The 25,030-nt window shown below is 44.3% G+C and overlaps 13 non-coding genes across 13 annotated transcripts; all 13 read left to right on the top strand.

The window, feature by feature from the left end:
• Positions 1 to 80: 80 nt before the first annotated feature.
• Positions 81 to 153, top strand: TRNAK-CUU (transfer RNA lysine (anticodon CUU)). The gene has a single exon. It is a non-coding gene; the product is annotated as a tRNA-Lys (tRNA).
• Positions 154 to 705: 552 nt separating this feature from the next.
• Positions 706 to 778, top strand: TRNAA-AGC (transfer RNA alanine (anticodon AGC)). The gene has a single exon. It is a non-coding gene; the product is annotated as a tRNA-Ala (tRNA).
• Positions 779 to 1,126: 348 nt separating this feature from the next.
• Positions 1,127 to 1,199, top strand: TRNAK-CUU (transfer RNA lysine (anticodon CUU)). The gene has a single exon. It is a non-coding gene; the product is annotated as a tRNA-Lys (tRNA).
• A 977-nt stretch (positions 1,200 to 2,176) lies between these two features.
• Positions 2,177 to 2,249, top strand: TRNAK-CUU (transfer RNA lysine (anticodon CUU)). The gene has a single exon. It is a non-coding gene; the product is annotated as a tRNA-Lys (tRNA).
• A 330-nt stretch (positions 2,250 to 2,579) lies between these two features.
• Positions 2,580 to 2,652, top strand: TRNAA-AGC (transfer RNA alanine (anticodon AGC)). Its single transcript has one exon. It is a non-coding gene; the product is annotated as a tRNA-Ala (tRNA).
• Positions 2,653 to 4,276: 1,624 nt separating this feature from the next.
• On the top strand, positions 4,277 to 4,349 carry TRNAK-CUU (transfer RNA lysine (anticodon CUU)). The gene has a single exon. It is a non-coding gene; the product is annotated as a tRNA-Lys (tRNA).
• Positions 4,350 to 6,376: 2,027 nt separating this feature from the next.
• Positions 6,377 to 6,449, top strand: TRNAK-CUU (transfer RNA lysine (anticodon CUU)). The gene has a single exon. It is a non-coding gene; the product is annotated as a tRNA-Lys (tRNA).
• Positions 6,450 to 8,476: 2,027 nt separating this feature from the next.
• TRNAK-CUU (transfer RNA lysine (anticodon CUU)) lies at positions 8,477 to 8,549 on the top strand. The gene has a single exon. It is a non-coding gene; the product is annotated as a tRNA-Lys (tRNA).
• Positions 8,550 to 9,707: 1,158 nt separating this feature from the next.
• TRNAA-AGC (transfer RNA alanine (anticodon AGC)) lies at positions 9,708 to 9,780 on the top strand. The gene has a single exon. It is a non-coding gene; the product is annotated as a tRNA-Ala (tRNA).
• A 2,674-nt stretch (positions 9,781 to 12,454) lies between these two features.
• Positions 12,455 to 12,527, top strand: TRNAK-CUU (transfer RNA lysine (anticodon CUU)). Its single transcript has one exon. It is a non-coding gene; the product is annotated as a tRNA-Lys (tRNA).
• A 977-nt stretch (positions 12,528 to 13,504) lies between these two features.
• TRNAK-CUU (transfer RNA lysine (anticodon CUU)) lies at positions 13,505 to 13,577 on the top strand. Its single transcript has one exon. It is a non-coding gene; the product is annotated as a tRNA-Lys (tRNA).
• Positions 13,578 to 24,259: 10,682 nt separating this feature from the next.
• On the top strand, positions 24,260 to 24,332 carry TRNAA-AGC (transfer RNA alanine (anticodon AGC)). Its single transcript has one exon. It is a non-coding gene; the product is annotated as a tRNA-Ala (tRNA).
• A 574-nt stretch (positions 24,333 to 24,906) lies between these two features.
• TRNAK-CUU (transfer RNA lysine (anticodon CUU)) lies at positions 24,907 to 24,979 on the top strand. Its single transcript has one exon. It is a non-coding gene; the product is annotated as a tRNA-Lys (tRNA).
• The last annotated feature ends 51 nt before the right edge of the window (positions 24,980 to 25,030 follow it).

Below are 25,030 nucleotides of genomic sequence, written 5' to 3'. Positions count from 1 at the left end.
CAAAACAAGAGTAGAGAAATATCCAGGATTTGATGTTCTTCACAAAAAGGGATTGGTCTGCATACTGTCTTAAGGAGGGAGCCCGGCTAGCTCAGTCGGTAGAGCATGAGACTCTTAATCTCATGGTCGTGGGTTCGAGCCCCACGTTGGGCGAAAATGAGTAATTTTTGCCTGAATATTGCATTGACTCTCATAATATGGAGATTAATCTTGCATTAGACATGCAATAACTCCCAAAAATTGTCCAGGAATGGATTTCCTTCATAAAAAATGATTAGTCTGCATACCATCTTGAAGTGGTAGCCCGGCTAGCTCAGTCGGTAGAGCATGGGACTCTTAATCTCAGGGTCGTGGGTTCGAGCCCCACGTTGGGCGAAAATGAGTAATTTTTGCTGGACTCTCATAATCTGGTGATTATTCTTGCATTAGACATGCAATAACTATCAAAAATGGTATCTCCCTTGGTTTCTCATTGGTGGGAAATTTAACTTCAAGATTAGGTAGGGTATGAGTCTAGATGAACACACCACAATATCACTCATATTCGAGTAGTAAACAGGCCAACCTGAACTGTAAAACATCCCATAAGTGGAGGTAAGGCATAAGTTAGGAGTGAACTGAACACTGTTATGGGCAATTGGACTTCAAATAAAGTGTGGAAGGCAGTGAGGTTACTTTTTTCATGTTATGCAGACTAAAAACACAGGGGAATTAGCTCAAATGGTAGAGCGCTTGCTTAGCATGCGAGAGGTAGCGGGATCGATTCCCGCATTCTCCATTATAAAATTTGCATACATTTTATTTTTAACTTGTCATTTCCAAGGTCATTGCAGAATAAGAACAGAAAAATCACAGATGGCTTTCAAATATGGTCTCATTATAACAACTAAAGTGGTTTAATCAAAAGGGTTCAGGTATTCTTTAGCGAGAGGAATTTGAATTCTTATGCAATCTTAAAATGAAGTTCTCACAACTTCCATTTTCATTTTCTCTTATTTTTTTTGACACTCTGTCCTCTGAAGGATGTATAAATCTGGCTTTCCTTGCAAAACAAGAGTAGAGGAATATCCAGGATTTGATTTTCTTCACAAAAAGGGATTGGTCTGCATACTGTCTTAAGGAGGGAGCCCGGCTAGCTCAGTCGGTAGAGCATGAGACTCTTAATCTCAGGGTCGTGGGTTCGAGCCCCACGTTGGGCGAAAATGAGTAATTTTTGCTGGACTCTCATAATCTGGTGATTATTCTTGCATTAGACATGCAATAACTATCAAAAATGGTATCTCCCTTGGTTTCTCATTGGTGGGAAATTTAACTTCAAGATTAGGTAGGGTATAAGTCTAGATGAACACACCACAATATCACTCATATTCGAGTAGTAAACAGGCCAACCTGAACTGTAAAACATCCCATAAGTGGAGGTAAGGCATAAGTTAGGAGTGAACTGAACACTGTTATGGGCAATTGGTCTTCAAATAAAGTGTGGAAGGCAGTGAGGTTACTTTTTTCATGTTATGCAGATTAAAAACACAGGGGAATTAGCTCAAATGGTAGAGCGCTCGATTAGCATGCGAGAGGTAGTGGGATCGATGCCTGCATTCTCCATTATAAAATTTGCATACATTTTATTTTTAACTTGTCATTGCCAAGGTCATTGCAGAGTAAGAACAGAAAAATCACAGATGGCTTTCAAATATGGTCTCAGTATAACAACTAAAGTGGTTTAATCAAAAGGGTTCAGGTATTCTTTAGCATGTGAGAGGAATTTGAATTCTTATGCAATCTTAAAATGAAGTTCTCACAACTTCCATTTTCATTTTCTCTTATTTTTTTTGACACTCTGTTCTCTGAAGGATGTAAAAATCTGGCTTTCCTTGCAAAACAAGAGTAGAGGAATATCCAGGATTTGATTTTCTTCATAAAAAGGGATTGGTCTGCATACTGTCTTAAGGAGGGAACCCGGCTAGCTCAGTCGGGAGAGCATGAGACTCTTAATCTCATGGTCGTGGGTTCGAGGCCCACGTTGGGCGAAAATGAGTAATTTTTGCCTGAATATTGCATTGACTCTCAAATTATGGAGATTAATCTTGCATTAGACATGCAATAACTCCCAAAAATTGTCCAGGAATGGATTTCCTTCATAAAAAATGATTAGTCTGCATACCATCTTGAAGTGGGAGCCCGGCTAGCTCAGTCGGTAGAGCATGAGACTCTTAATCTCAGGGTCGTGGGTTCGAGCCCCACGTTGGGCGAAAATGAGTAATTTTTGCTGGACTCTCATAATCTGGTGATTATTCTTGCATTAGACATGCAATAACTATCAAAAATGGTATCTCCCTTGGTTTCTCATTGGTGGGAAATTTAACTTCAAGATTAGGTAGGGTATGAGTCTAGATGAACACACCACAATATCACTCATATTCGAGTAGTAAACAGGCCAACATGAACTGTAAAACATCCCATAAGTGGAGGTAAGGCATAAGTTAGGAGTGAACTGAACACTGTTATGGGCAATTGGACTTCAAATAAAGTGTGGAAGGCAGTGAGGTTACTTTTTTCATGTTATGCAGATTAAAAACACAGGGGAATTAGCTCAAATGGTAGAGCGCTCGCTTAGCATGCGAGAGGTAGCGGGATCGATGCCCGCATTCTCCATTATAAAATTTGCATTCATTTTATTTTTAACTTGTCATTGCCAAGGTCATTGCAGAGTAAGAACAGAAAAATCACAGATGGCTTTCAAATATGGTCTCATTATAACAACTAAAGTGGTTTAATCAAAAGGGTTCAGGTATTCTTTAGCATGTGAGAGGAATTTGAATTCTTATGCAATCTCAAAATGAAGTTCTCACAACTTCCATTTTCATTTTCTCTTATTTTTTTTGACACTCTGTCCTCTGAAGGATGTATAAATCTGGCTTTCCTTGCAAAACAAGAGTAGAGGAATATCCAGGATTTGATTTTCTTCATAAAAAGGGATTGGTCTGCATACTGTCTTAAGGAGGGAACCCGGCTAGCTCAGTCGGTAGAGCATGAGACTCTTAATCTCATGGTCGTGGGTTCGAGCCCCACGTTGGGCGAAAATGAGTAATTTTTGCCTGAATATTGCATTGACTCTCATAATATGAAGATTAATATTGCATTAGACATGCAATAACTCCCAAAAATTGTCCAGGAATGGATTTCCTTCATAAAAAAAGATTAGTCTGCATACCATCTTGGAGTGGGAGCCCGGCTAGCCCAGTCGGTAGAGCATGAGACTCTTAATCTCAGGGTCGTGGGTTCGAGCCCCACGTTGGGCGAAAATGAGTAATTTTTGCTGGACTCTCATAATCTGGTGATTATTCTTGCATTAGACATGCAATAACTATCAAAAATGGTATCTCCCTTGGTTTCTCATTGGTGGGAAATTTAACTTCAAGATTAGGTAGGGTATAAGTCTAGATGAACACACCACAATATCACTCATATTCGAGTAGTAAACAGGCCAACCTGAACTGTAAAACATCCCATAAGTGGAGGTAAGGCATAAGTTAGGAGTGAACTGAACACTGTTATGGGCAATTGAACTTCAAATAAAGTGTGGAAGGCAGTGAGGTTACTTTTTTCATGTTATGCAGATTAAAAACACAGGGGAATTAGCTCAAATGGTAGAGCGCTCGCTTAGCATGCGAGAGGTAGCGGGATCGATGCCTGCATTCTCCATTATAAAATTTGCATACATTTTATTTTTAACTTGTCATTGCCAAGGTCATTGCAGAGTAAGAACAGAAAAATCACAGATGGCTTTCAAATATGGTCTCAGTATAACAACTAAAGTGGTTTAATCAAAAGGGTTCAGGTATTCTTTAGCATGTGAGAGGAATTTGAATTCTTATGCAATCTCAAAATGAAGTTCTCACAACTTCCATTTTCATTTTCTCTTATTTTTTTTGACACTCTGTTCTCTGAAGGATGTATAAATCTGGCTTTCCTTGCAAAACAAGAGTAGAGGAATATCCAGGATTTGATTTTCTTCACAAAAAGGGATTGGTCTGCATACTGTCTTAAGGAGGGAACCCGGCTAGCTCAGTCGGTAGAGCATGAGACTCTTAATCTCATGGTCGTGGGATCGAGCCCCACGTTGGGCGAAAATGAGTAATTTTTGCCTGACTATTGCATTGACTCTCATAATATGGAGATTAATATTGCATTAGACATGCAATAACTCCCAAAAATTGTCCAGGAATGGATTTCCTTCATAAAAAATGATTAGTCTGCATACCATCTTGAAGTGGGAGCCCGGCTAGCTCAGTCGGTAGAGCATGAGACTCTTAATCTCAGGGTCGTGGGTTCGAGCCCCACGTTGGGCGAAAATGAGAAATTTTTGCTGGACTCTCATAATCTGGTGATTATTCTTGCATTAGACATGCAATAACTATCAAAAATGGTATCTCCCTTGGTTTCTCATTGGTGGGAAATGTAACTTCAAGATTAGGTAGGGTATGAGTCTAGATGAACACACCACAATATCACTCATATTCGAGTAGTAAACAGGCCAACCTGAACTGTAAAACATCCCATAAGTGGAGGTAAGGCATAAGTTAGGAGTGAACTGAACACTGTTATGGCCAATTGGACTTCAAATTAAGTGTGGAAGGCAGTGAGGTTACTTTTTTCATGTTATGCAGATTAAAAACACAGGGGAATTAGCTCAAATGGTAGAGCGCTTGCTTAGCATCCGAGAGGTAGCCGTATCGATGCCCGCATTCTCCATTATAAAATTTGCATACATTTTATTTTTAACTTGTCATTGCCAAGGTCATTGCAGAGTAAGAAGAGAAAAATCACAGATGGCTTTCAAATATGGTCTCATTATAACAACTAAAGTGGTTTAATCAAAAGGGTTCAGGTATTCTTTAGCATGTGAGAGGAATTTGAATTCTTATGCAATCTCAAAATGAAGTTCTCACAACTTCCATTTTCATTTTCTCTTATTTTTTTTGACACTCTGTCCTCTGAAGGATGTATAAATCTGGCTTTCCTTGCAAAACAAGAGTAGAGGAATATCCAGGATTTGATTTTCTTCATAAAAAGGGATTGGTCTGCATACTGTCTTAAGGAGGGAACCCGGCTAGCTCAGTCGGTAGAGCATGAGACTCTTAATCTCATGGTCGTGGGTTCGAGCCCCACGTTGGGCGAAAATGAGTAATTTTTGCCTGAATATTGCATTGACTCTCATAATATGAAGATTAATATTGCATTAGACATGCAATAACTCCCAAAAATTGTCCAGGAATGGATTTCCTTCATAAAAAATGATTAGTCTGCATACCATCTTGAAGTGGGAGCCCGGCTAGCCCAGTCGGTAGAGCATGAGACTCTTAATCTCAGGGTCGTGGGTTCGAGCCCCACGTTGGGCGAAAATGAGTAATTTTTGCTGGACTCTCATAATCTGGTGATTATTCTTGCATTAGACATGCAATAACTATCAAAAATGGTATCTCCCTTGGTTTCTCATTGGTGGGAAATTTAACTTCAAGATTAGGTAGGGTATAAGTCTAGATGAACACACCACAATATCACTCATATTCGAGTAGTAAACAGGCCAACCTGAACTGTAAAACATCCCATAAGTGGAGGTAAGGCATAAGTTAGGAGTGAACTGAACACTGTTATGGGCAATTGAACTTCAAATAAAGTGTGGAAGGCAGTGAGGTTACTTTTTTCATGTTATGCAGATTAAAAACACAGGGGAATTAGCTCAAATGGTAGAGCGCTCGCTTAGCATGCGAGAGGTAGCGGGATCGATGCCTGCATTCTCCATTATAAAATTTGCATACATTTTATTTTTAACTTGTCATTGCCAAGGTCATTGCAGAGTAAGAACAGAAAAATCACAGATGGCTTTCAAATATGGTCTCAGTATAACAACTAAAGTGGTTTAATCAAAAGGGTTCAGGTATTCTTTAGCATGTGAGAGGAATTTGAATTCTTATGCAATCTCAAAATGAAGTTCTCACAACTTCCATTTTCATTTTCTCTTATTTTTTTTGACACTCTGTTCTCTGAAGGATGTATAAATCTGGCTTTCCTTGCAAAACAAGAGTAGAGGAATATCCAGGATTTGATTTTCTTCACAAAAAGGGATTGGTCTGCATACTGTCTTAAGGAGGGAACCCGGCTAGCTCAGTCGGTAGAGCATGAGACTCTTAATCTCATGGTCGTGGGATCGAGCCCCACGTTGGGCGAAAATGAGTAATTTTTGCCTGACTATTGCATTGACTCTCATAATATGGAGATTAATATTGCATTAGACATGCAATAACTCCCAAAAATTGTCCAGGAATGGATTTCCTTCATAAAAAATGATTAGTCTGCATACCATCTTGAAGTGGGAGCCCGGCTAGCTCAGTCGGTAGAGCATGAGACTCTTAATCTCAGGGTCGTGGGTTCGAGCCCCACGTTGGGCGAAAATGAGAAATTTTTGCTGGACTCTCATAATCTGGTGATTATTCTTGCATTAGACATGCAATAACTATCAAAAATGGTATCTCCCTTGGTTTCTCATTGGTGGGAAATGTAACTTCAAGATTAGGTAGGGTATGAGTCTAGATGAACACACCACAATATCACTCATATTCGAGTAGTAAACAGGCCAACCTGAACTGTAAAACATCCCATAAGTGGAGGTAAGGCATAAGTTAGGAGTGAACTGAACACTGTTATGGCCAATTGGACTTCAAATTAAGTGTGGAAGGCAGTGAGGTTACTTTTTTCATGTTATGCAGATTAAAAACACAGGGGAATTAGCTCAAATGGTAGAGCGCTTGCTTAGCATCCGAGAGGTAGCCGTATCGATGCCCGCATTCTCCATTATAAAATTTGCATACATTTTATTTTTAACTTGTCATTGCCAAGGTCATTGCAGAGTAAGAACAGAAAAATCACAGATGGCTTTCAAATATGGTCTCATTATAACAACTAAAGTGGTTTAATCAAAAGGGTTCAGGTATTCTTTAGCATGTGAGAGGAATTTGAATTCTTATGCAATCTCAAAATGAAGTTCTCACAACTTCCATTTTCATTTTCTCTTATTTTTTTTGACACTCTGTCCTCTGAAGGATGTATAAATCTGGCTTTCCTTGCAAAACAAGAGTAGAGGAATATCCAGGATTTGATTTTCTTCATAAAAAGGGATTGGTCTGCATACTGTCTTAAGGAGGGAACCCGGCTAGCTCAGTCGGTAGAGCATGAGACTCTTAATCTCATGGTCGTGGGTTCGAGCCCCACGTTGGGCGAAAATGAGTAATTTTTGCCTGAATATTGCATTGACTCTCATAATATGAAGATTAATATTGCATTAGACATGCAATAACTCCCAAAAATTGTCCAGGAATGGATTTCCTTCATAAAAAATGATTAGTCTGCATACCATCTTGAAGTGGGAGCCCGGCTAGCCCAGTCGGTAGAGCATGAGACTCTTAATCTCAGGGTCGTGGGTTCGAGCCCCACGTTGGGCGAAAATGAGTAATTTTTGCTGGACTCTCATAATCTGGTGATTATTCTTGCATTAGACATGCAATAACTATCAAAAATGGTATCTCCCTTGGTTTCTCATTGGTGGGAAATTTAACTTCAAGATTAGGTAGGTTATAAGTCTAGATGAACACACCACAATATCACTCATATTCGAGTAGTAAACAGGCCAACCTGAACTGTAAAACATCCCATAAGTGGAGGTAAGGCATAAGTTAGGAGTGAACTGAACACTGTTATGGGCAATTGAACTTCAAATAAAGTGTGGAAGGCAGTGAGGTTACTTTTTTCATGTTATGCAGATTAAAAACACAGGGGAATTAGCTCAAATGGTAGAGCGCTCGCTTAGCATGCGAGAGGTAGCGGGATCGATGCCTGCATTCTCCATTATAAAATTTGCATACATTTTATTTTTAACTTGTCATTGCCAAGGTCATTGCAGAGTAAGAACAGAAAAATCACAGATGGCTTTCAAATATGGTCTCAGTATAACAACTAAAGTGGTTTAATCAAAAGGGTTCAGGTATTCTTTAGCATGTGAGAGGAATTTGAATTCTTATGCAATCTCAAAATGAAGTTCTCACAACTTCCATTTTCATTTTCTCTTATTTTTTTTGACACTCTGTTCTCTGAAGGATGTATAAATCTGGCTTTCCTTGCAAAACAAGAGTAGAGGAATATCCAGGATTTGATTTTCTTCACAAAAAGGGATTGGTCTGCATACTGTCTTAAGGAGGGAACCCGGCTAGCTCAGTCGGTAGAGCATGAGACTCTTAATCTCATGGTCGTTGGATCGAGCCCCACGTTGGGCGAAAATGAGTAATTTTTGCCTGAATATTGCATTGACTCTCATAATATGGAGATTAATATTGCATTAGACATGCAATAACTCCCAAAAATTGTCCAGGAATGGATTTCCTTCATAAAAAATGATTAGTCTGCATACCATCTTGAAGTGGGAGCCCGGCTAGCTCAGTCGGTAGAGCATGAGACTCTTAATCTCAGGGTCGTGGGTTCGAGCCCCACGTTGGGCGAAAATGAGAAATTTTTGCTGGACTCTCATAATCTGGTGATTATTCTTGCATTAGACATGCAATAACTATCAAAAATGGTATCTCCCTTGGTTTCTCATTGGTGGGAAATTTAACTTCAAGATTAGGTAGGGTATGAGTCTAGATGAACACACCACAATATCACTCATATTCGAGTAGTAAACAGGCCAACCTGAACTGTAAAACATCCCATAAGTGGAGGTAAGGCATAAGTTAGGAGTGAACTGAACACTGTTATGGCCAATTGGACTTCAAATTAAGTGTGGAAGGCAGTGAGGTTACTTTTTTCATGTTATGCAGATTAAAAACACAGGGGAATTAGCTCAAATGGTAGAGCGCTTGCTTAGCATGCGAGAGGTAGCGGTATCGATGCCCGCATTCTCCATTATAAAATTTGCATACATTTTATTTTTAACTTGTCATTGCCAAGGTCATTGCAGAGTAAGAACAGAAAAATCACAGATGGCTTTCAAATATGGTCTCATTATAACAACTAAAGTGGTTTAATCAAAAGGGTTCAGGTATTCTTTAGCATGTGAGAGGAATTTGAATTCTTATGCAATCTTAAAATGAAGTTCTCACAACTTCCATTTTCATTTTCTCTTATTTTTTTTGACACTCTGTCCTCTGAAGGATGTATAAATCTGGCTTTCCTTGCAAAACAAGAGTAGAGGAATATCCAGGATTTGATTTTCTTCATAAAAAGGGATTGGTCTGCATACTGTCTTAAGGAGGGAACCCGGCTAGCTCAGTCGGTAGAGCATGAGACTCTTAATCTCATGGTCGTGGGTTCGAGCCCCACGTTGGGCGAAAATGAGTAATTTTTGCTGGACTCTCATAATCTGGTGATTATTCTTGCATTAGACATGCAATAACTATCAAAAATGGTATCTCCCTTGGTTTCTCATTGGTGGGAAATTTAACTTCAAGATTAGGTAGGGTATGAGTCTAGATGAACACACCACAATATCACTCATATTCGAGTAGTAAACAGGCCAACATGAACTGTAAAACATCCCATAAGTGGAGGTAAGGCATAAGTTAGGAGTGAACTGAACACTGTTATGGGCAATTGGACTTCAAATAAAGTGTGGAAGGCAGTGAGGTTACTTTTTTCATGTTATGCAGATTAAAAACACAGGGGAATTAGCTCAAATGGTAGAGCGCTCGCTTAGCATGCGAGAGGTAGCGGGATCGATGCCCGCATTCTCCATAATAAAATTTGCATACATTTTATTTTTAACTTGTCATTGCCAAGGTCATTGCAGAGTAAGAACAGAAAAATCACAGATGGCTTTCAAATATGGTCTCATTATAACAACTAAAGTGGTTTAATCAAAAGGGTTCAGGTATTCTTTAGCATGTGAGAGGAATTTGAATTCTTATGCAATCTCAAAATGAAGTTCTCACAACTTCCATTTTCATTTTCTCTTATTTTTTTTGACACTCTGTCCTCTGAAGGATGTATAAATCTGGCTTTCCTTGCAAAACAAGAGTAGAGGAATATCCAGGATTTGATTTTCTTCACAAAAAGGGATTGGTCTGCATACTGTCTTAAGGAGGGAACCCGGCTAGCTCAGTCGGTAGAGCATGAGACTCTTAATCTCATGGTCGTGGGTTCGAGCCCCACGTTGGGCGAAAATGAGTAAATTTTGCCTGAATATTGCATTGACTCTCATAATATGTAGATTAATATTGCATTAGACATGCAATAACTGCCAAAAATTGTCCAGGAATGGATTTCCTTCATAAAAAATGATTAGTCTGCATACCATCTTGACGTGGGAGCCCGGCTAGCTCAGTCGGTAGAGCATGAGACTCTTAATCTCAGGGTCGTGGGTTCGAGCCCCACGTTGGGGGAAAATGAGTAATTTTTGCTGGACTCTCATAATCTGGTGATTATTCTTGCATTAGACATGCAATAACTATCAAAAATGGTATCTCCCTTGGTTTCTCATTGGTGGGAAATTTAACTTCAAGATTAGGTAGGGTATGAGTCTAGATGAACACACCACAATATCACTCATATTCGAGTAGTAAACAGGCCAACCTGAACTGTAAAACATCCCATAAGTGGAGGTAAGGCATAAGTTAGGAGTGAACTGAACACTGTTATGGGCAATTGGACTTCAAATAAAGTGTGGAAGGCAGTGAGGTTACTTTTTTCATGTTATGCAGATTAAAAACACAGGGGAATTAGCTCAAATGGTAGAGCGCTCGCTTAGCATGCGAGAGGTAGCGGGATTGATGCCCGCATTCTCTATTATAAAATTTGCATACATTTTATTTTTAACTTGTCATTGCCAAGGTCATTGCAGAGTAAGAACAGAAAAATCACAGATGGCTTTCAAATATGGTCTCATTATAACAACTAAAGTGGTTTAATCAAAAGGGTTCAGGTATTCTTTAGCATGTGAGAGGAATTTGAATTCTTATGCAATCTCAAAATGAAGTTCTCACAACTTCCATTTTCATTTTCTCTTATTTTTTTTGACACTCTGTCCTCTGAAGGATGTATAAATCTGGCTTTCCTTGCAAAACAAGAGTAGAGGAATATCCAGGATTTGATTTTCTTCACAAAAAGGGATTGGTCTGCATACTGTCTTAAGGAGGGAACCTGGCTAGCTCAGTCGGTAGAGCATGAGACTCTTAATCTCATGGTCATGGGTTCGAGCCCCACGTTGGGCGAAAATGAGTAATTTTTGCCTGAATATTGCATTGACTCTCATAATATGGAGATTAATATTGCATTAGACATGCAATAACTCCCAAAAATTGTCCAGGAATGGATTTCCTTCATAAAAAATGATTAGTCTGCATACCATCTTGCAGTGGGAGCCTGGCTAGCTCAGTCGGTAGAGCATGAGACTCTTAATCTCAGGGTCGTGGGTTCGAGCCCCACGTTGGGCGAAAATGAGTCATTTTTGCTGGACTCTCATAATCTGGTGATTATTCTTGCATTAGACATGCAATAACTATCAAAAATGGTATCTCCCTTGGTTTCTCATTGGTGGGAAATTTAACTTCAAGATTAGGTAGGGTATAAGTCTAGATGAACACACCACAATATCACTCATATTCGAGTAGTAAACAGGCCAACCTGAACTGTAAAACATCCCATAAGTGGAGGTAAGGCATAAGTTAGGAGTGAACTGAACACTGTTATGGGCAATTGGACTTCAAATAAAGTGTGGAAGGCAGTGAGGTTACTTTTTTCATGTTATGCAGATTAAAAACACAGGGGAATTAGCTCAAATAGTAGAGCGCTCGCTTAGCATGCGAGAGGTAGCGGGATCGATGCCCGCATTCTCCATTATAAAATTTGCATACATTTTATTTTTAACTTGTCATTGCCAAGGTCATTGCAGAGTAAGAACAGAAAAATCACAGATGGCTTTCAAATATGGTCTCATTATAACAACTAAAGTGGTTTAATCAAAAGGGTTCAGGTATTCTTTAGCATGTGAGAGGAATTTGAATTCTTATGCAATCTCAAAATGAAGTTCTCACAACTTCCATTTTCATTTTCTCTTATTTTTTTTGACACTCTGTCCTCTGAAGGATGTATAAATCTGGCTTTCCTTGCAAAACAAGAGTAGATGAATATCCAGGATTTGATTTTCTTCACAAAAAGGGATTGGTCTGCATACTGTCTTAAGGAGGGAACCCGGCTAGCTCAGTCGGTAGAGCATGAGACTCTTAATCTCATGGTCGTGGGTTCGAGCCCCACGTTGGGCGAAAATGAGTAATTTTTGCCTGAATATTGCATTGACTCTCATAATATGGAGATTAATATTGCATTAGACATGCAATAACTCCCAAAAATTGTCCAGGAATGGATTTCCTTCATAAAAAATGATTAGTCTGCATACCATCTTGAAGTGGGAGCCCGGCTAGCTCAGTCGGTAGAGCATGAGACTCTTAATCTCAGGGTCGTGGGTTCGAGCCCCACGTTGGGCGAAAATGAGTAATTTTTGCTGGACTCTCATAATCTGGTGATTATTCTTGCATTAGACATGCAATAACTATCAAAAATGGTATCTCCCTTGGTTTCTCATTGGTGGGAAATTTAACTTCAAGATTAGGTAGGGTATGAGTCTAGATGAACACACCACAATATCACTCATATTCGAGTAGTAAACAGGCCAACCTGAACTGTAAAACATCCCATAAGTGGAGGTAAGGCATACGTTAGGAGTGAACTGAACACTGTTATGGGCAATTGGACTTCAAATAAAGTGTGGAAGGCAGTGAGGTTACTTTTTTCATGTTATGCAGATTAAACACACAGGGGAATTAGCTCAAATGGTAGAGTGCTCGCTTAGCATGCGAGAGGTAGCGGGATCGATGCCCGCATTCTCCATTATAAAATTTGCATACATTTTATTTTTAACTTGTCATTGCCAAGGTCATTGCAGAGTAAGAACAGAAAAATCACAGATGGCTTTCAAATATGGTCTCATTATAACAACTAAAGTGGTTTAATCAAAAGGGTTCAGGTATTCTTTAGCATGTGAGAGGAATTTGAATTCTTATGCAATCTCAAAATGAAGTTCTCACAACTTCCGTTTTCATTTTCTCTTATTTTTTTTGACATTCTGTCCTCTGAAGGATGTATAAATCTGGCTTTCCTTGCAAAACAAGAGTAGAGGAATATCCAGGATTTGATTTACTTCACAAAAAGGGATTGGTCTGCATACTGTCCTAAGGAGGGAGCCCGGCTAGCTCAGTCGGTAGAGCATGAGACTCTTAATCTCAGGGTCGTGGGTTCGAGCCCAACGTTGGGCGAAAACGAGTAATTTTTGCCTGAATATTGCATTGACTCTCATAATATGGAGATTAATCTTGCATTAGACCTGCAATAACTCCCAAAAATTGTCCAGGAATGGATTTCCTTCATAAAAAATGATTAGTCTGCATACCATATTGAAGTGGGAGCCCGGCTAGCTCAGTCGGTAGAGCATGAGACTCTTAATCTCAGGGTCGTGGGTTCGAGCCCCACGTTGGGCGAAGACAAGTAATTTTTGCCTGAATATTGCATTGACTCTCATAATATGGAGATTAATCTTGCATTAGACCTGCAATAACTCCCAAAAATTGTCCAGGAATGGATTTCCTTCATAAAAAATGATTAGTCTGCATACGATCTTGAAGTGGGAGCCCGGCTAGCTCAGTCGGTATGTGGAAAAAGGTAGGGCTAGGACCTTTCTCAAGATTTGCCCGGCGCTAACCGCCCTTGTACCATTCAAGTTTACCAAGCAATGAGGCAGGCGCCGGAGACCAGAAGGCAGGAAACAGAAGTTTATTCCGACGGAGCAGAACACATCAGATCAGACAACAAGGTATCGTCTCGAGGTGCTCTAACAGCCTCTCGGAGGCCTGGCCTCTTATACACTGGTTTATGGCATGTGACCTTCCTTTATTACAATCAGAACTTTGTAAAGCAAGGAAAAGACATCCCCGTAATCCTCGTGTTAATCCCACCCCCATATACCTTCACAATAGAGGTACTCAACCTGCTGATAAGAGGAGGGGGTCATCACGCAGCTGAGTGTTCCGTCGAGTCTTAGGATGTGTGCGCCTGATCATATCACAGGGGGTGGGGAGGCCTGGATCAATAGAGGGTCCTTTGAAGGAGAGCGACCTCATACAATAAGGGGCAGTAAATGATATCTCCCGGCTTAGGCAGTGGCCTCGGACCTGTGTGGACAGTCGGACACGGGGTGAGGGGCCATCAATGGAGTGGTATTCATGCTGTGTGGACAATCCAGCGCAGAGGGGAGGTTTATCAACAGAGGGGCATTCATGGGAGGAGAGGAGGTGTTGGTCAGGCGCTGGCGTGACTCCCAAGGACAGGGTCATGCAGAAGGGTCATGCTCATAAGAAGGAGGGAGGGGGAGCCAGGGTGCGCGGAGGATGCTTGCTGGGTCAGAGGGGCGCGCTGGCGATCGATCGTGGACAGGGAGACCATGATATCTAAAATGGCTGCCGTGCACGTAGTACATAGGTGACAAGCTGGCGCAGATGATGTTCAGATCGCAAACTAAAATTCCACAGTCCTCCCTTTTAACATGTCTCGCCAACTTGTCAGTTCGGATTTATCCCCATAAGGCCACGTATTTCTACTTCATAGAGGGGGCTCATGTGCTCATTTCGGAAGTCCAAAGTCTTTGGGCACATACAATTAGAAACAAGGCCGAACAAAGGTGGCAGACATTGGATACCTAGGCAACACCCACATAATATCACAACAGGTACCAGCACGAAGGAAAACAACTTCCAACCCCAATTCTTCAAGGTGTCCCAAAACCAGCTCCCAAGCGACCATCCTTCCTGTTCTTGGTGAACCTCTGAGGACAGTCTGTGGAAGTGTTCAATGGCTTTGTAGACTGAAGGCGAGTTGTCTGGCACGTAGGTGCAGCAGCTGGATCCGATGATGCGGCATGCTCCTCCTCGGTCGGCTAGGACCACGTCTAAGACAAGACGATTTTGAAGGGTCACGAGGCGGACCGCCTGAAGCTCCGCAGTGTTGTTGGCGAGGATGCCAGCCGTGATGTTGATCGTTGTTTCTACTGCCTGGGTCAGGTGTCGGATAGCACGGCTGTTTGCCATTGGGCCCCACAGAGGAACAAGTCCCTTTGCTGCATCCAGGAACTGTGCTCCGGTGGAGTCGGCTTGTCCAAGGTCGTCTGCACGCCTCTGCCGGTGGTGGTTGGCAGGGGCTACATATGTGGGTGGAAGAACGAAGGCAATATAACAGGTGCCCTTCCAACCTCTCGGGAGCCAGGTGTAAGCCTTGGTGCCACACACAAAGTACATATTCGGAGAAGCAACAAAAGAAGGGGGTTCAGCTGTGTCCAATGTTCTGGTGATTCGGCAGGCGCTGTAACCCACCAGCTGCGTTCCCTGGCCTTCGAGACACACGAGACCTGTGACATTGACAACAGACAGGGCCACAGTTAAAGTGGCGGTAGTTTGTTTTTGCAGATGAGTGAAGGTGGTTCTGGCCGGATTGTGGAGCACCTGTACTTCGACTCGTTCTTTGGCTGGAATGTCTTTGATGAAGGTGGCGCCTGCGAGCGCAGGACACAGGGCAGCTGGGGTCTTTCCTGTTTTGTTCAGCCAGAACCCAGAGTAGAAGTGTGACACTGTCCGGCTGGAGGTGGCGTTGTCCCTGTGGCTCTCTTGCATGAGGATCAACCAGGCGAGGCAAGAGCCGTGAACTGAGAAGGGTGAAGGGATGAAGGGGATGGAGTGTCCAGTGGCATGCGGGAGCAACCCGCAGATCCAACAGTTCGTAGCATTTGCAGCAAGGTTGTGTTGGTGCAACAGTTGCACGAAGGAATTGTTCCAGAATTCCCTGCGCCTTTCTCGGAGCTGAGGCGACAGAGAGATTAGGTGAGGCTCTTTCAGGGGTGTTGGCTGTGCAGTAGGTAGCAATGCCTCATGAGCCGGTGTGCTTTCCTCCAGAATCCAGAAGGAGGTTATGAGGAGGAGGCAGAAGAGGAAGACAATGAAGAGTGCAATTGTCTTTGATTTGTGCAGGTTGTCAGTCTTTGGATTTCTATACTGGGTATTTCCCGTTGCTTCCATCATCTTCTTATCTGGCGCTTCCATCATCTTCTTATTTGGCGCTTCCATCACCTTCAAGGGGCTCGGTAGTGGGCAGAACCACAGACCTCGTTTAGCTTCTCTCCCGGCGACCCTTGATTGTGTGTAGGTCACCGTTCTGAGATTTAACTTAGTCCGCGGCCTACTTTGCCGAAGCTCCCTCCTTTCGACGCAGGAAATACCCTTCTCTGGATGGCACAGTGGGATCAGAGAATTTTGCAAGTTCGAGTGCCTCAGTATCGGGATAACAGTCCAATATCGGTCGGTCTTTGCTCAGGAGCTCTTCTTGGGTGCTGACGTTTTCTGTCGTGGCCAGGTTTGCAGAGACCTTTCGGCAATGATGCGCGTGCAGCCAGTGCTTCTTCCCCTCCACTCGGAGTGCCGTTCGGGTGGTGATCAGCACTTGCCAGGGGCCCGTCCACCGAGGTTCCAGACTCTTGGTTCGCTGGAAATTCTGTATCAATACGAAATCTCCCGGTTGGATGTCGTGGCCGGGGCCCCTGGAAGCATCGGGGATGGCCTGCTGCACCTGTTGATGAATGACAGACAACGTTTTAGTTAACTTGCACAAATAATCAGACAGTAGGACGTCCGGGACGTCATGAATGGAGGTCGGTTTGGGAGCAGTCCAGAGATTCATCGGTCGCCCAAACACGACCTCGTAGGGGGTCAGATGGTGCTTGGTGGGAGTGGAGCGCATCGATAACAAGGCCAGTGGGAGGGCATCCGGCCAGTTAAGTCCAGTGGTGGCCACTATTTTTGCCAGTTTCAGCTTCAGTGTGGCATTATGGCGTTCCACTAGACCAGCGGATTGGGGGTGGAAGACCGCATGGAATTGTTGCTTCACCCCCAACCCCTTTAGGATTAGTTGGATAACCTCAGCTATGAAGTGGGGGCCATTGTCGCTCCATAAAATTCGGCAAAGGCCATAGCGAGGGAAGAATTCTTTCAGTAGTACTTTGGCAGTAGTCATGGCAGTGTTGTCACGGGTTGGATAGGCCTCTACCCATTTACTGAAGGCACATACAATGACTAGTACATACTTCAGGTTTTGGCATCTCTCTAGTTGGATGTAATCCATCTGAAGGACCTCAAAGGGGTGATTGGGGGTCCCAAACCCTCCCCGGGGCACTACAGTTCCTTTCCCGGGGTTGTGTTGCAGGCAGATAAGGCACTGCTGAACTAGACGTCTGGCTGAGTCAGGGATTTTGTCGTTATGCCAGACTTTGGAAATGAGTTCGATCATGGGTGCAGATCCTATGTGTGCGGGGGAGTGAGCCATTGTCAGTATGGGAATCAGATATGAGTCAGGCAGCAACCATTTGCTGGCATCCTTCGTTCGCCAACAGTCCTCCTCATCCTTCAAACCCACCCTTGCCCACTTAGTCAGCTCGTGAGGGGTGCTGGCCGATTGTATGTCTCTGATCATTATCCTTGTGTCACTCCATGTTTCTGCTTGTGACCTGGTCATGTACATGCGTGTCACCGTCCTATTCTCAGCTGTGGTTCGTGCAGTGATGTCGGCCAACGCATTCCCTTGTCCGACTAAGTCTGTCACCCTTTTGTGTGCCTGACATTTTATCACCGCTAATCGTTTGGGGAGGAGAACTGCTTCAATCAGAGCGGAGACTAAATCTCCGTGGAGGATCGGGGTGCCGTGGGACGTCAGGAATCCCCTCTCCCTCCACAGGAGCCCAAAATGGTGGACCACTCCGAAGGCATACTGGCTGTCCGTATATACGTTCGTGGTGGTCCCTGCTGCTATGATGCATGCTCGGGTGAGGGCTATCAGCTCTGCTGCCTGGGCAGATCGTTGTGTGATGCAGGCTGTCTCAACTACTGTTCGGGCTGTCGTTACTGCATAGGCAGCTGAGGTGGTGCCATCTGGAAGTTTGATGCATGAGCCGTCTACCCATAGCTCTCCATCGGGGTCAGTAAAAGCAGTGTCTCGGAGGTCAACCCTACTCCTAGTTTGTTCGTCCGTGAGGGTCACACAGTCGTGGATGGGAGGAACGTCGGGGTCATTCTCAGGCAGGGGTAACAATGTGGCAGGATTCAAAGTCGTGCATCTCTTTAGTGTGATGTGGGGTGCAAGTAGCGTCAGTTCATACCCTGTCAGTCGTGCGCTAGTCAGGTGTTGGGTCTTTGTCTGATTCAAGAGGGTGTCGACTGCATGGGGTACTAGCACTGTGAGGGAGTTGGAAAGTACGATTCCCTCGCTCTGACGGATAGAGACAGCAGCGGCGGCTACTGCTCGAAGGCAGGCAGGCAAAGCTCTGGCTACAGGATCAAGAGTGGCGGAGAAGTAGGCACAAGGGCGCTGCTTAGGACCAATTGATTGAGTTAGGACAGACAATGCGCATCCCTCCCTTTCGTGGGTGAAGAGGGAGAAGGGTTGGGAGTAATCCGGGGTTCCTAGGACAGGCGCTGAACAGAGTGCATCCCGTAATTCCTTAAAGGAGGCTTGACACTCAGTGGTCCAAGGAAGCGGGGAGGGGACATCTTTGGTCAGTAGGGCAAGTAATGGTTTCACAATGAGGCTGTAATTAGGCAGCCACTGTCTGCAAAAAGAGGTTAGGCCAACCAGGGAGCGGACCTGCTTTTGTGTTTTTGGGATGGGGGTGTCTAGGATGGGTTGGATTCGGTCGGGTGTAAGTTTCCTCCCTTCTTTGGACAGAAGATGGCCTAGGTAAGTCACCTGTGGCTGACAGAACTGTAACTTCTTTTTGGAGACTTTATGGCCATTTTCTGCAAGAAAGTGTAGGAGTTGGACGGTGGCTGTCGTGGCAAGCGGGGTGGTGTCAGCCGCCAACAGGATATCGTCAACATATTGGATCAACACCACTCCCTCTGGTAGCTGGAAGGCATCCAGCTGTCTTTTGAGGGCCTGGCTGTAAATGCTGGGACTTTCAGTGTACCCCTGGGGAGCTCTACAAAATCGTTACGAACGGGATTTTAAAGTGAAGCCGAAGAGATAACGGCTGTCTGGATGGATGGGGATAGAGAAAAACGCGTTTTTAAGGTCGATAACAGAGAAGGTGGTGGCAGTGGACGGGATGAGGGTCAGAATGGTGGTGATATCAGAGACCACAGGATATTGGGGTACAACCACTTTGTTAATCTCTCGCAAGTCGATGATGAAGCGGTACGCTTTCTCATCTCCTTCACCTTGCTTCTTAACAATAGGTAGGATTGGGCTGTTGCAGACGTTGCTAACCACCTCTTCAACCACTCCTGCATCTACCAGAGACTGAATGATCGCTACCAGTGCCTTCTCACCCTCTGGCGATATCCGATATTGCGGGAGTTTCGGGAGCATAGCGTCCTGTCGTACAGTTATGTGAATAGGATCAATCATCATTCGCCCCACATCAGAGTCATTTTTGGCCCACAGGTACGGAGGCAGGGTGTCAAGCAGGGACAGGTCAGCGTCAGTTATGGAGCACATGTGTCGTGGGGGAGGGGATCTGGGCATGTCTGGGTTGTCGTACAGGATGACTCGTATTCCATCTGGGGAACACCTAATGGTAGCTCGAAAATGTTTCAGTAAGTCAATACCCATAATGGCGTCAGGAGAGTTGGAGGAGAGTAGAAATGTCGCGTCAGTAGTGTTGTTTTCTAGGTCAAAGGAAATAGGTACGGACAGGGGGTTAGTGGAGGGCGTCCCATCGAAACCTATCGACGTTATGTGTGAGCCAGACAAGGGTGCCCTTGGAATCAGTCGTTTTGATAACACACTACGTGTCGCCCCAGTGTCTACCAAGAATGGAGACTCTGTACCCAAGACCTTAGCAGTGACATAAGGACCTTGCTGGTCAACACAGAGCTCGACTGGATCCCTCCCTTGCCCCTGGCAGTCCTATGCAAAGTCGGGGGCATGTTCACCTTCGGACAGCTGATATTGGTTCTGTCGGGGACGGTCAAACGTGTTCAGTCTCCCTGATCTGTCATTGCTGGTGTCGTTGGTGCTCCCTCGTCCTTGTACTCTATTTCTCGGGCCACCTGCCACATCCCTGGAATCCCTATTTCTATTCATTTCTAGCAGAATCGGACACTGGAATTTCCAATGGCCGAGCCCTTTGCAGAAGGCGCATTGATCAGTGCTAATGTCTCTCCGTCCAGTGTGGGATGTTGGGGTGTGATCTTTAGGAGGTAGATCTCTGGGGGTGGTTGATTGGTAGTTCCCCCTTTGGTGTTCCCGTCCTAGCGCTATACCCTGTATCTGGGCTATCATTACCCTTTCCTTTAAATCTTTCTTCTTTTTCTCGGACGCCCTATCATTCTCATTCTTTTGGTGCTCGTAATACTGAGCCATCTGAAGGATAGCTGCGGGTTTGGAGGCCCCCCAACTACTCTCACTCGTCTGCAGTTTTTGGGAGACTTCTTGTGTTAGTCCCTTTACATAATTTTGCACAAACAGGTGCTGTCCGGTTGCGGTGGTCATGTCTTGGCCACTGTAGTCGGAGAACACTGTCTCAAATCGGGAGAAGTATTCTGACACATCTTCCTGGGGTTTCTGTCGACAGGCCGTGACTATCGACCAGTCTACTTTTCTTTCCGGGACCAGGGTTTTTAACTTCTGGACCAGTTTGTCTGGGAGTTCCAGTATGTCCTTCACTGGTTTACTCCCCGGCTCTCGCTGTCTATCTAGTTTACCGAGTTGGTCCCAGGTATGTCCAAACAGATCCGTGTGGTCAGCCTTCCGGATTTGCTTCCACACATCAGCTGGCAGGCATAACCCAAAGAACAAGTCAATATCTGCTAAAGTCATTATTGTCGAACCCAAGGCTGTGCCTAATTCGGTATAAAATGCCGTCGGGTTCTTTCTTAAGTCGGGCAGGGTTTGCTTAAAGGTTAGGATGTCTTGTTGGTCCCATGGTTGGTAAACCCAATTGTACACAACCCTCCCCTTTGCATTTTCATTATTAATATCATCGCTCGTTCCCTGGCCCCGTGGCGGGATCCAGTAAGGAGCCGCTTCTCTGATAGGCATCATAGTATTGGCTACTTCTGCCGAGGTTGTTTCAGGGACCGTAACCTTGGCTTCTGGTTTCTGTTCCGCGAGGTGGCGGAAGACCTCAAGCATTTGCATGAAGAGCTCCGTCGCCTCACGTTCAGTCCCATCTCCAACATCAATCTTCCTATACAGTGTTGTTAGTTTAGCGGGACCCTTACTCTGATACCTATCTTCATACGCGTTCAGGGTGTGGTAGCTGAATTGCAAAATGAAATGCCGTCTGTGGCTGTCGGCATGTGAATTATATACGCTCATTGTGTATTCTTCGCTCTCCCTTCGTTCTACCAATGTCTTTGCTATTTCGTTGATCCCATCCCGCTCATCTTTGCTTAACCTACTTAACCTGGCTGATGATTGTTTGCTAGCCTCGGGGTCGTCTGACGAAGTTGTTAATATGGTTGGTGCGGAGGCCGTGAGGGCCGGTGCACTAGCACTAGGGTCACTTTCACTCACACTCGGGGCTTGCAGGTTTTGTTGGCTGGGAGCATATGGAGGGGGCATGTAGATGATTGGGGGACCTAACAGTAACTCATCGTTTGCCCGTTGTTTGGAGGGTAGTTCAGGGTAGAGCGCAGAGGGGGTCCTAACAGGACATATGCCTGTTGACCCTGATTCTTGGTTTTGTGTAGCTTCTTTTCTTTCTTTTATTTCTTCTTCTAGTTGTTTTGCGGCTAGGTGGGCTGCCTTTCGTAGTTCTTTCCCTATTTTTGCTTCTTCTCTTTTCTTTCGTTGTTCCGTTTCCTTGCGCCACATGCCGATACTGTCGAGCATAGTGGGCGTGGTCTTATTCTTCTGGAGCGCTATTTCTAATGTTTTTATTTTATTTTCACTAAAGGAACCTATCAGTGGCCACTGACTTTCAGGGTTCTTTTTCGTATATTTATGCCATAGTCTAGTGTAGGCTATAGCGACTAGTCCATACTTAGTGAACATGTCCTTATTAGGGGTGCCCTCCAGTGGAGCTGGATGGTTCATCTCTAATAAGCGGTCCGGGCTAAACAGGCTACCAACCAGTGGGGAGAAGATAGGCATGACGGTTTACACCGGGGACAAAAAGTCTGCACTACCTATCTTATCACGGCGGGCAAAGACTAGACAGAATATTTCTATTCTCCGTTGTTTGCGGCGGTGAATACCTCAAACGAACCAATACCGAACAATCGGTCAATCAAAACAATTCAGTGGGGAGAATAAGTGGGCACGAAAAGTTATCGTTACCCACTCTTTCTCTACCTGCAAAGAGAGACCTTGTTCTTCCCTGTTTGCAGACAAAGAATCTCCAGACAATAATCCACGAACGACAGTTCGGGAAACAGTGGGGGAGGAAGGTGGCACGACGGATTACAATAGGGACAAAAGTCTGCGTTACCTATCCTTCACTGTTTGCAAAGAGAGAGCCTGTTGTTTTTCTCCGTTTGCAGACAGCGAATCTCCAGAGGTTTCAACAAAGCGTAATACTAGTATTATCCAAACAAAAACAATTTTTCCTCAATTCGTCGTGTTTACACGACCTTACCCGGACCGCATGGACGGTTTCCTGTCCTCTGGATCCAGCGCCCGATCGTCCTCTCTCCTTCGGGATGTTCGTGGCACTCCTGATGGTTCCCAGTCAGGACCGTAGATCACTCAAGAGAGGTCTGTCCAGAACTAGTGAAGGTCGGATGATCGGCTGTCAGACGAGGGTCTATCGGACACGAGCTCTTCCCGATCGTTGCAGTCGTTCACTCTGTCGTCGGGACCTCTCCCACTGGATCCACGTGTCGCTGATGGGCCCCACGTTGGGCGCCAATTGTGGAAAAAGGTAGGGCTAGGACCTTTCTCAAGATTTGCCCGGCGCTAACCGCCCTTGTACCATTCAAGTTTACCAAGCAATGAGGCAGGCGCCGAAGACCAGAAGGCAGGAAACAGAAGTTTATTCCGACGGAGCAGAACACATCAGATCAGACAACAAGGTATCGTCTCGAGGTGCTCTAACAGCCTCTCGGAGGCCTGGCCTCTTATACACTGGTTTATGGCATGTGACCTTCCTTTATTACAATCAGAACTTTGTAAAGCAAGGAAAAGACATCCCCGTAATCCTCGTGTTAATCCCACCCCCATATACCTTCACAATAGAGGTCCTCAACCTGCTGATAAGAGGAGGGGGTCATCACGCAGCTGAGTGTTCCGTCGAGTCTTAGGATGTGTGCGCCTGATCATATCACAGGGGGTGGGGAGGCCTGGATCAATAGAGGGTCCTTTGAAGGAGAGCGACCTCATACAATAAGGGGCAGTAAATGATATCTCCCGGCTTAGGCAGTGGCCTCGGACCTGTGTGGACAGTCGGACACGGGGTGAGGGGCCATCAATGGAGTGGTATTCATGCTGTGTGGACAATCCAGCGCAGAGGGGAGGTTTATCAGCAGAGGGGCATTCATGGGAGGAGAGGAGGTGTTGGTCAGGCGCTGGCGTGACTCCCAAGGACAGGGTCATGCAGAAGGGTCATGCTCATAAGGAGGAGGGAGGGGGAGCCAGGGTGCGCGGAGGATGCTTGCTGGGTCAGAGGGGCGCGCTGGCGATCGATCGTGGACAGGGAGACCATGATATCTAAAATGGCTGCCGTGCACGTAGTACATAGGTGACAAGCTGGCGCAGATGATGTTCAGATCGCAAACTAAAATTCCACAGGTAGAGCATGAGACTCTTAATCTCAGGGTCGTGGGTTCGAGCCCCACGTTGGGCGAAAATGAGTAATTTTTGCTGGATTATTGCATTGACTCTCATAATCTGGTGAATATTCTTGCATTAGACATGCAATAACTATCAGAAATGGTATCTCCCTTGGTTTCTCATTGCTGGGAAATTTAACTTCAAGATTAGCTAGGGTATGAGTCTAGATGAACACACCGCAATATCACTCATATTCGAGTAGTAAACAGGCCAACCTGAACTGTAAAACATCCCATAAGTGGAGGTAAGGCATAAATTAGGAGTGAACTTAACACTGTTATGGGCAATTGGACTTCAAATAAAGTGTGGAAGGCAGTAAGGTTACTTTTTTCATGTTATGCAGATTAAACACACAGGGGAATTAGCTCAAATGGTAGAGCGCTCGCTTAGCATGCGAGAGGTAGCGGGATCGATGCCCGCATTCTCCATTATAAAATTTGCATACATTTTATTTTTAACTTGTCATTGCCAAGGTCATTGCAGAGTAAGAACAGAAAAATCACAGATGGCTTTCAAATATGGTCTCATTATAACAACTAAAGTGGTTTAATCAAAAGGGTTCAGGTATTCTTTAGCATGTGAGAGGAATTTGAATTCTTATGCAATCTCAAAATGAAGTTCTCACAACTTCCATTTTCATTTTCTCTTATTTTTTTTGACACTCTGTCCTCTGAAGGATGTATAAATCTGGCTTTCCTTGCAAAACAAGAGTAGAGGAATATCCAGGATTTGATTTTCTTCACAAAAAGGGATTGGTCTGCATACTGTCTTAAGGAGGGAACCCGGCTAGCTCAGTCGGTAGAGCATGAGACTCTTAATCTCAGGGTCGTGGGTTCAAGCCCCACCTTGGGCGAAAACGAGTAATTTTTGCCTGAATATTGTATTGACTCTCATAATGTGGAGATTAATCTTGCATTAGACATGCAATAACTCCCAAAAATTGTCCAGGAATGGATTTCCTTCATAAAAAATGATTAGTCTGCATACCATTTTGAAGTGGGAGCCCGGCTAGCTCAGTCGGTAGAGCATGAGACTCTTAATCTCAGGGTCGTGGGTTCGAGCCCCACGTTGGGCGAAAATGAGTAATTTTTGCTGGACTCCTATTTATTTTTTTTATTTATTTTAG

Source organism: Lissotriton vulgaris, chromosome 1_1 (assembly GCF_964263255.1).
Source record: "Lissotriton vulgaris chromosome 1_1, aLisVul1.2, whole genome shotgun sequence".
Lineage (NCBI taxonomy): Eukaryota > Metazoa > Chordata > Amphibia > Caudata > Salamandridae > Lissotriton > Lissotriton vulgaris.
This window is presented reverse-complemented; position numbering and strand designations above follow the sequence as displayed.